The sequence below is a fragment of the Taeniopygia guttata genome, chromosome 16, assembly GCF_048771995.1.
Source record: "Taeniopygia guttata chromosome 16, bTaeGut7.mat, whole genome shotgun sequence".
Lineage (NCBI taxonomy): Eukaryota > Metazoa > Chordata > Aves > Passeriformes > Estrildidae > Taeniopygia > Taeniopygia guttata.
In genome coordinates this window covers 1,176,022-1,185,582 of record NC_133041.1, presented here as the reverse complement: position 1 = coordinate 1,185,582, position 9,561 = coordinate 1,176,022, and the positions used below count along the sequence as shown (strand labels likewise).

Here is a 9,561-nt window from a genome sequence, read left to right as displayed (position 1 = left end):
GACTCATCTGCAAATTCCCTGTGGAGCCTGACTTTGGAGAAGGTGTCAGAATCAAAGTCCATCATCGTCAGCCTGCCAGAGACCAGGTGGAACAAGAGGTTGTCATCCTTGACGTCGTCCTCGCTGCCCCCAGCAGCAGCAGCCCCACCTGGTGCAGCTTCTCCAGGGGCTCCTTCTCCTTCCCTGGGGCCAGACCAGGCTGTCAGGGTCCTCCCAAGGGCCCCAGATATCCATGAACCGTGGCAAGCAAAACCAGGGGAATGGTGGCCCCCAGTGCTTGCCACACCAGGTCTCCAGCTCAGCTCCAGTCCTAGAGCTGCGTGTTCCCTTCTGCTGTCCCCTACTCAGAGCTACAGGCAGGACAAAACCTGTCTGGTTGGCTTTGCCACTGCTTGCCAAGCGATGTGTGGAGCTCTTACCTGCCAGGCCCCTAGATCCAATTGTGCACATGGATCTCTCCCATCTTCTAGGGCAGAGGAACACCCTGCACCCAAGGATCATGGAAAAGCTCTTCTAAGGATGGCCTGTCCAAGGGCTGCATGGACAAACACCTCTTAATGACATCCTGGCACTCTGGGGAGAGAAACCAGAAATCACCTGTCAGTTGGAGAAGTTGTCCCCTGTTCCCATGTCCAGGCCATGCTGGGTGTGCCCAGAGCTGGGCCTAAACTTTCCCATCAATTCCCTGTTTTGGAGGAGAGCAGGAGAGCAGGACATGTGCCACCTCCTCAGCAGCTGCCAGAGCGGGATGCTCACGAGCTGCTGCTGTCTCCCAGCACTGGTATTGCCCCTGTGGCCAGAGATGAGGATCCACTTTGAGAGAGCCATCGGAACAAGATCTGCCCCCAGATGATCTCCTGGCCCCTCCTGAACGGGTGCTTCCCCATGACCAGGTGGTGCAGCAGGAGGCCCAGGGACCAGATCGTCGCTGCCTTGCCGTGGTAGTGTTGGTGGTGGATCCACTCTGGTGGGCTGTAGGACAGGGTTCCTGTGGAACACAGAGAGAGTTCATCAGGGGGATGCTGCTGCTCGCAGAGCCTGGCCCCAGCACCCCTGGGCATGCGGGGGCTGCCCCAGTGGCACACGGTGTGACCGCTGATCTCTCGCCAGCACCTGGGGCTTGTGTGCGGACTCGGCGCTGGAAAAGAAGCCACTGGTGCTGGAAGAGGGCAGCAGAAACCCTGGGAAGGCACAACCATTGTAATAAATATAAAGGTCTTTGTTCATCAAAATGAGCATTGAAGGAGATAAGAATTCAAACTGAGTAGGGAATTTGAAGATGTGGGAGGAGAAGGAGGTGGGGGCCGAGGGAACAGCAAGTATCCTGCTTAAGAATTGTGCAGATGCAACCAGCATAGAAGACTGTGTAACTAATTATATACAAGTTAACTTTTAGGCCAAGGACAATCTGCAAGGAAAATGAGGATCCTTCCTCCCTACGACCAGCAAGGGCAGAAAAAAGACCCCCTAGCAACCAATTGCACCGGTGCAGAGTGCATTGAGAGAAAATATGCCACCTGGGGGAAAAAAAAATAAAAAAGGGACTATAAAAACAAAAAGGGCAAAGGGGGAGGGAGTGCTGTGGTAGAGCGGAGACTCCCCGGCCGCCCAACACTGTCTTTTGCTTGCTACCGCTTGCTTAATAAATTCTTGTTAATTGATTTATCTCTAATTGGCCTCCCCAGTTGAATTTGTCCATAACAAGTTTGGTGCCGTGACTCAGATAAGGGCGACCGGGTGGGAATTCCTAATCAGGGAGGCGCCCCGCTGCCTTTCAGCGGCCCTGGTGCAGGCTTTTCCTTCCCGGACCCTTACTGACCAACCTAAATTTGGCATTAAGCAAAAGGGATGCAGGGAAACTTTGTGCACGAAGCCCGGGCGAAAACGCAGGACAGCGTGAGTATAAAAGTGGGGATCCGCTCGGCTGGGGTTGGGATCCCAGGACATAACACATGAGACATCCTTTTAGGACGAGGCAAGTGCGGACCTCTAAGTAGCGCGGTTTCCAGACCCCGAGAGGGGCTGGGCTGCGAACAGGGGGCCGCGAGTGTGTGTGTGCGTGAAGGTGTCCTGGAAGATGGGACAGAGGAAAAGCAAGCCCTCTGCTTCCATGGGGAGGAGGACCCCGCTGAAGCTTCCCCAGATACCCCGTGACAGTCTGTTAGGTCTAGTGATAAAATCTTGGGATGAATATCCTTCAAGAAAAGGGAAGGATAGGGCAAAAATGATACATTACTGTATGGAAGTATGGGGAGGGAAAAAAAATCCATGGTGATAATTTATTTTGGCCAGTGTTTGGAAGCTTCGAGGACTGCATTTGCCAGGCATTAAACATTTATGTAAACTCTAAAGAACCTTTTGATATGGAAGAGAGCAAGTTGCCACTCTGGATACTGGGGGAAACAAGAAGAAAATTTTTTGCCTTAAGCACCCAAGGAGGGAAAAAGAAAAGTAAAAATCCTGAGGAAATTCCAACTGCAACCCCTTTACCATACATACCACCTCCTCCTCCACCCCCATCAGCACCACCCGTAATCTACCCTGATTTACATCAAGGGGGAGATTTTGGTAAACAAGAGGTAGAAATCCTGGAGCTGATTCTGGAGGAAAATCGCCGTGTTACTCATAGCCAAACTACGGGGGAAAGAGAAAGGGAAGGCCAAGCTCTATATCCATTAAGGGAAGTAGTTTTTGGAATGATCCCTAACCCCAATGCTGGTCGGCAGGGACAACCAGCCCAAATTCCGGCAATAGGTTATGTGGAGGTACCTCTCAACTCGTGAGATGTGAGGGAGTTCAAGAAAGAGATGGGACACCTATTGGAAGACCCCCTTGGAGTTGCAGAGCGGGTAGATCAGTTCCTGGGGCCCAGTGTGTATACGTGGGACGAAATGCAGTCAATACTGGGGATCCTATTCACATCTGAGGAGCGAGGGATGATCAGGACGGCCGGTATGAGGATTTGAGATAGAGATCATCAGGCAGGACCCCAAGCAGATACTAAGTGGCCTTTGCTGTGTCCTAGTTGGGATAAGCAGGATCCCCGGCATAGGACACATATGTCAGACTTAAGAACAATTCTTATCCAAGGGATCAGAGAATCAGTCCCTAAGGGGCAGAATGTAAATAAAGCTTTTTGTGAGAGTCAAAAGAAAGATGAGAACCACACGAAATGGTTAGGACGGCTCTGGAGATCTTTTCAGCTGTACTCTGGAGTAAATCCCAACACTCCAGAAGGACAGATGTTGTTAAAGACTCAATTGGTGGCCAGAGCCTGGCTTGACATTAGGAGAAAGTTGGAAAAGATTGAGGATTGGAACGGTAGAGGCCTGGATGAGTTGTTGGGGGAAGCTCAGAAAGGGTATGTCCGGAGAGAGGAGGAAGGACAGAGGAAACAAGCGAGAGTAATGATGGCTGTGGTACGTGAAGGGCAGAAGGGAACGCCTGATCGGTTCCAGGGAAGTAAGCCAAGCGGCCAGGGGGTAGAAGGAGGGAGAAGAGAAAAGGAGGGTGGACAGGGAAGCTGCTTTTATTGTGGTAAGAGAGGGCATTTTCGGCGGGAATGCAGAAAAAGGTTGGCAGATGAAAAGCAATTCAAGGAAGATTGAGGGGGTCAGGGGCTCTATTTGCTGGGGGCCAAGGAAAGATCAGAGCCCCTGGTAAAACTGAGAATTGGTCCCCAGCAGCAAGAATATGAGTTCCTTGTGGACTCAGGAGCTGAGAGATCAACGGTTCAAACCCTTCCCTCAGGGTGTAAATTATCAAGATAAACAATACAGGTAGTTGGGGCAAAAGGGGAACCCTTTAAAGTACCTGTAATTAAAGATGTCATTTTTGAAACCAGCTCCAAAATAGGTATAGGGTCACTGCTATTAGTTCCAGAGGCTGACTTTAACTTACTGGGACTAGATTTGATGATTGAGTTAGGAATTGGAATCGACATAAATGACAAAATGCTAAATATTAAATTTAGCGTTTTGTCATATTAAATTTAAATGTTCTCTTCGGGTAGAGGACAAACAGAAAATTAATCCTGAAGTATGGTATACCCCAGAAACAGTGGGCCAATTGGACATAAAGTCCTTTGAAGTAATGTTAAGGAATCCTGAAGTCCCAGTTAGAGTTAAGCAATACCCAATTCCAAATGAAGGAAGGAAAAGGGTCAAACCTGAAATTGAGAGATTAAAAGCACAAGGGTTATTAGAACCCTGCATGTCCCCTTTTAATACTCCTATCCTTCCTGTAAAAAAACCCAATGGAAAATATCGTTTGGTACGTGATATAAGAGAAATTAACAAAAGGACTGTAGAAAGATTCCCTGTAGTAGCTAACCCTTATACTTTATTAAGTCAGTTAGGCCCTGAAAATCAGTGGTATACTGTTATAGATTGAAAGGAAGCATTTTGGGCATTTCTCCTCAAAGAGAGTTGTAGGGACTATTTTGCCTTTTAATGGGAAGACCCAGACACCCACAGGAAACAACAACTCTGTTGGACGGTACTCCCACAAGGGTTCACAGAGTCCCCTGATTTCTTTAGGCAGGCACTGGAGCAGCTGCTTACAGATTTTCAATTGGGAGAAGGGGCTGTCCTGATTCAGTATGTAGATGACTTGTTAATAGCTGGAAAAGAAGAGGAAGTTGTCAGGGAAGAGAGTATAAGATTACTCAATTTTCTAAGCCTGAAAGGACTCAAAGTGTCAAAATCCAAACTACAATTTGTGGAAAAAGAAGTGAAGTATCTCGGACATAGACTGAGTAAAGGAATGAAGAAATTAGATCCGGAAAGGGTTAAGGGAACCTTGGCTATGCCAGAGCCAAGGAGGAAGCAGGAGGTTAGACAGCTGCTAGGATTGTTTGGGTACTGTAGACAATGGATAGAAGGATTTAGCGGGAAAGTAAAATTCCTATATGAGACACTAACAAAAGACGGCTTGCTTAGGTGGACTCAGGAAGATGAGAAAAAACTACAGGACCTTAAGGCAGAATTAGTAAATGCACCGGTTCTCAGTCTTCCTGATTTAAAAAGGCCCTTTTATATTTTGTAAACATTAAGGATGGTACAGCATACGGAGTATTAGCTCAAGATTGGGCAGGGAGTAAAAAAACGGTGGCTTATTTATCAAAACTGCTAGACCCAGTATCTAGGGGTTGGCCCACTTGTTTACAAACAATAGTTGCGGCAGCACAGTTAGTAGAGGAAACAGTAAAAATAACTTTTGGAGGGGAATTGCATGTACTATCTCCCCACAACCTTCGAGGGGTGTTACAGCAAAAAGCAGAGAAATGGATCACAGATGCTAGGCTCCTAAAATATGAGGGAATCCTGATTTCTTCACCAAAATTAAGCTTAGAAGCCACTTCCCTCCAAAACCCTGCTCGATTTCTGTACGGAGAACCTAGCAAAAACTTGACACATGATTGCCTAAAAGTTATTGAAGAACACACAAAGATAAGGCCTGGTTTGGAGGAAGAAGAACTAGAAGATGGTAGGAAATTATTTGTGGATGGGTCGTCTTGAGTAATAGATGGAAAAAGAAACTCAGGTTATGCTGTAATTGATGGAAAAACCTTGAAGGTAATAGAATCAGGGCCATTAGCCCAGGGTGGTCAGCACAGGCTTGTGAGTTATATGCAGTATTACGGGCCTTAGAGCTGTTAAAAGGAAAGGTTGCAACCATTTATACAGACTCAAAATATGCTTATGGGGTAATACATACATTTGGAAAAATATGGGAAGAAAGGGGCTTGATTAATTCACAGGGAAAGGGATTAACTCATGAGGATCTAATTAGGAGAGTACTGCAAGCTTTAAGGTTGCCTGAAGGTATCCCTGTAGTTCAGGTAAGAGGCCACCAGAGCCCCGGGGATATGTAACCACATAAGGGGGAACAATGTCGCTGATCAAGAGGCAAAGAATGAGGCTCTTAGAGTGTCAAAAGAAACTGTAATTACCAAAAAGGTTAGGGAAGACTGCCCCAATTGTGGAGCTGATTTAGAGAGAGAACCTTGTCACGACCCTTGGAAAGAATTTCCACTGAAATTCTTTCAATGTATTCCACACATTATGTGTAATTCTTCACACATTATGTGTGGAATAAATTGTGCTTGCGAGAATCTCAACAAGAAGTATTGTATACTACACGGACCAATCCAGATATGGCTGTTCACCAAAAAGGAGCACGAAAAACTAAGATAAATGGGGATCATAGAAAAGGGAAATAGAAAAGAATTACCAGATGGCTGTGAGGTACTCCCGAAGTCAGTGGCTCAAAAAATCCTGGAAGCAATTCACACAAAAACACATTGGGGTACCCAGGCATTAATAGACCAATTTGCAATTAAATACACTTGTATGGGGATGCACACCTTAGCTAAACAAATAACACAACAATGCCTAACCTGTCAACGGGTCAACAATAGGCAATGGACACACTGTAGCCTCTATAACTATAACAGGGTTTGGTTTCTTCAGACGGGAAATCGGAGTGAATCCTGTCACACAGATCATTGTATTCCCGTGTCCCACAGCACAGGTTTCTCTAACTGTCCCTTCATTGACTCCGTTACGAGGCAGAGCCCATTGACAGAGTTCTGGCCACCCCACAGGGTGGGCCCTCCAAGGGAACCCCATTCCTCCCAACTTCAGCTGAGAACATACCCAGCAATTAGTGACACTGAGTGCTTTGGCTACCTTGGTCTTTAAATTTTCAAAACGTTTTTGATGACTCATCCTTTGGTGAAACTCTGGAGGTGTTTTGGCAAACAAAGGCTCTGGCTGACTATCAAGGTACAACTTACAGACGTCAGTAGTATTTTAGTGACACCGTTCTTCATTCTTTTTGCTCAATCTCATTCAAGTTAGGAACAATAATTCTGTTGTCCATGGAGCTGGCACCTTTTTAATTACAGTAAAATGCCCCCAAGGTCCTTTAGTGTTCAGCTTTACCATGCTGTCTGTGGGTAACAAGGCTTGGTGGGGCCCTTTCCCCTTTGGCTGGAAGAGGGCCAGGACCTCTATTTAAAGAAAAAAAAAAAAAAGGTAAAGAAAAAAAAAAGCAACAATTGGATGAATTGTAAAAGATACAACTAAAATCCAAATGCTAGTGAAACAACTTCTTTAACTTTGCATTAAGAGGTAAATGATCTTTTTAAAAAGAGAACTCAGTTATTTACATTGTAAATGTGCTGATGGCATGGATCCATCTTACTGACCTCAATCGCCTTTTTTACAGTTTTTGGGGTTTGTTTCACACATTGTTATTTTAAATTGTGGTCAAAGCAATAGGAAACTGATTGGGGCCCTTCCAGCTCCACGCAGGACTGGGAATCTCAACTCTGTCAAACCCCAAATCATTTAGAAGATGACCTTCCTTCTCACTCTGTGAATGAGCTGCACATTCCCTCTGCAACTGTCAGGGGTTTCTTACAGATGAAAAATCCCACTTACGGCTTTTTGCTCTGGTTTGGAAGTGGGAAGGGCAATTCTCCATCCATCAGCTCCAGACTGCACTGCCTCAGGAACACGGCTCACTTGCCAGCTTTGCCCACTCATGGCACTTCTAGAGGAGGAAGAAAGTGCAACTGCACACTTCCAGCCAAAAATAAATGAAGAATGAATAGTGGAGATCCAGGTGTTCCTTCAGAGATTCAGGGGTTCAGCTGGGACAGTGGAGAGTTTGGGTCCTTGCCAATTGGATGTGTGTCCCCAGCTGCAATCTCCTGGCCTGCAGGGGAGTCTCACTCACCTGCCAAAGCAGAAAGCTCAGGCACTGTGCTCGGAATAGGCTTGTCTGATGCAAAGCTGTCAGAGCAATGTGAGGGCAGAGCCAGCCCAGCTGTGCCCAGGGCAGAGCCCAGCAGAGCCCTGGCAGGGCCCAGAGCAGCCTCAGCACCCGCAGAGCCCGGCTGCAAGGAGAGAAACCAGAAACCACCCGTCAGCTGAAGGGTCCTGTCCCTTTGTCCCAGCTGCCCACAGAGCTCAGGCCATGCTGGCTGTGCCCAGAGCTGTGCCCAGAGCTGCCCATCACTGCTGCCTTTGGGAGCAGAGCAGGAGGGCAGGACATTCCCAGCCTGCAGCCAGCCACGGCACATCCAGCCCTCAGCAGCTGCCCAGAGCAGGACGCTCCTGTGCTCGCTGCCATCTCCCCAAAGCTCTGACCCCACCATCCCCAGCAGACAGGACTCACCTCACGCCATCCTCCGCTGGAAGAAAAGCTGGTCCCAAACGATGTCCTCAGCCTTCTCCAAGGGCACGGCCCATCCGAACTGCAGCTGCTCCCAAGCACTTCCTGATCCAGACTGGACCTTACATAGAACACTTCCTCTAGAAAAACAAACAACAAACTGTTGAAAAGAGATTAGAGACAAGGGGAAACAAGAAAAAAACTCTATCTCTGTTAAGGGTCTGAGGAAGGCCCAACCCCTACATGCTAGGGAAAATCCTACCCAAAGGGGATGCAACATAAACTTTAAGGCATTTTGAGATTTTGAGGAGCTAAGAGAAATAAGCCTAACTAGATTTAATTAAAATAAGAATAATAAATGAGTAGGCCTTGATGAAGTTAGGAGTTAGTAGTTAACTAATAATTAATTGCTTGTCAGCACAATGTTTAGTTAGCTGGGTTTATAATGAAGAATATAGAAACTGATAAATAGCTTTTAGGAACATAAGACAATTGTGGGCCTCCTCTGTTCTGAAACCAATTGAAGACAAGGAATGGGAGTTCTACCAAGAGTTCATTTGTCATACTTGCATTGAAAAGGTAGAAAGGTCAGAATGAGGAAGACTTCATTTACTTCCTCATTTTGGGACCCCTCCCCATGAAAGGGACCACCGGCCTATTTCAAGGGACAAACTACACATGCTTAATAGCTTTTGGAGTGATTAGATTACGAAGCGGGGAATGGGATGTACCAAAATGATGAATATGTATTTCTATTTTGTGTATTCAATACTTGTATGGATAAAAAGACTCTGTAATCACCTGGAAGGTGCGGTGTGTATTTGGGAGCTATCCCGCACGCCGCCCGGCGTCGAATAAACATACACTTTCTAACTTTAAACTGTTAGAGAGTTTTTGTCCGTCATAGTTGGATATTGATACTAGATCAACATCCATATGTTGCAGCATTTTGGAGAGAAAGAGGACATGAATTGTGAAAGTTGAGCTACTCCAGTCTAGGCCTCAGATTGAGGCCTGGTGGGGCCTTCAAAGCCTCTGACGCAGTTAGAAATTCAGAGCTTGTGGCGCAGATAGAAAATAGTCTTAAGGTGTTGTGGGGACCACTGGGTTGTCTGGGTGTGAATTAGTATAGGTTTTATGGTGTAAAGTGTAGGCCGTTTTAAGGAAAAGGTAAACAATGTTAGTGTGCCAATCAGAGTGTTTTTGTTTTTGTAAACTATGTAGAAGCTTATATAAACTACCGCCTTATCTTGAATAAACGGAAAACGTTGCATTAATCATATTGATTGGATGTGTGTTTGTCTTGTCCAGTTTCCCGTTTTTCTGAGATTCCCTGGCTTTAAGTGGCGCCCGGACCAGGGACTCAGGAGGCTCCGA

The 9,561-nt window shown here is 46.5% G+C and overlaps 1 long non-coding RNA gene across 1 annotated transcript; it reads right to left on the bottom strand.

Moving 5' to 3' along the window:
- Positions 1-6,847: 6,847 nt before the first annotated feature.
- On the bottom strand, positions 6,848-8,396 carry LOC140685190 (uncharacterized). Its single transcript, XR_012058471.1, has 4 exons — positions 8,188-8,396; positions 7,747-7,906; positions 7,449-7,560; positions 6,848-7,015 (listed from the first exon to the last, which is right to left on the bottom strand). It is a non-coding gene; the product is annotated as an uncharacterized lncRNA (long non-coding RNA).
- Positions 8,397-9,561: the final 1,165 nt, after the last annotated feature.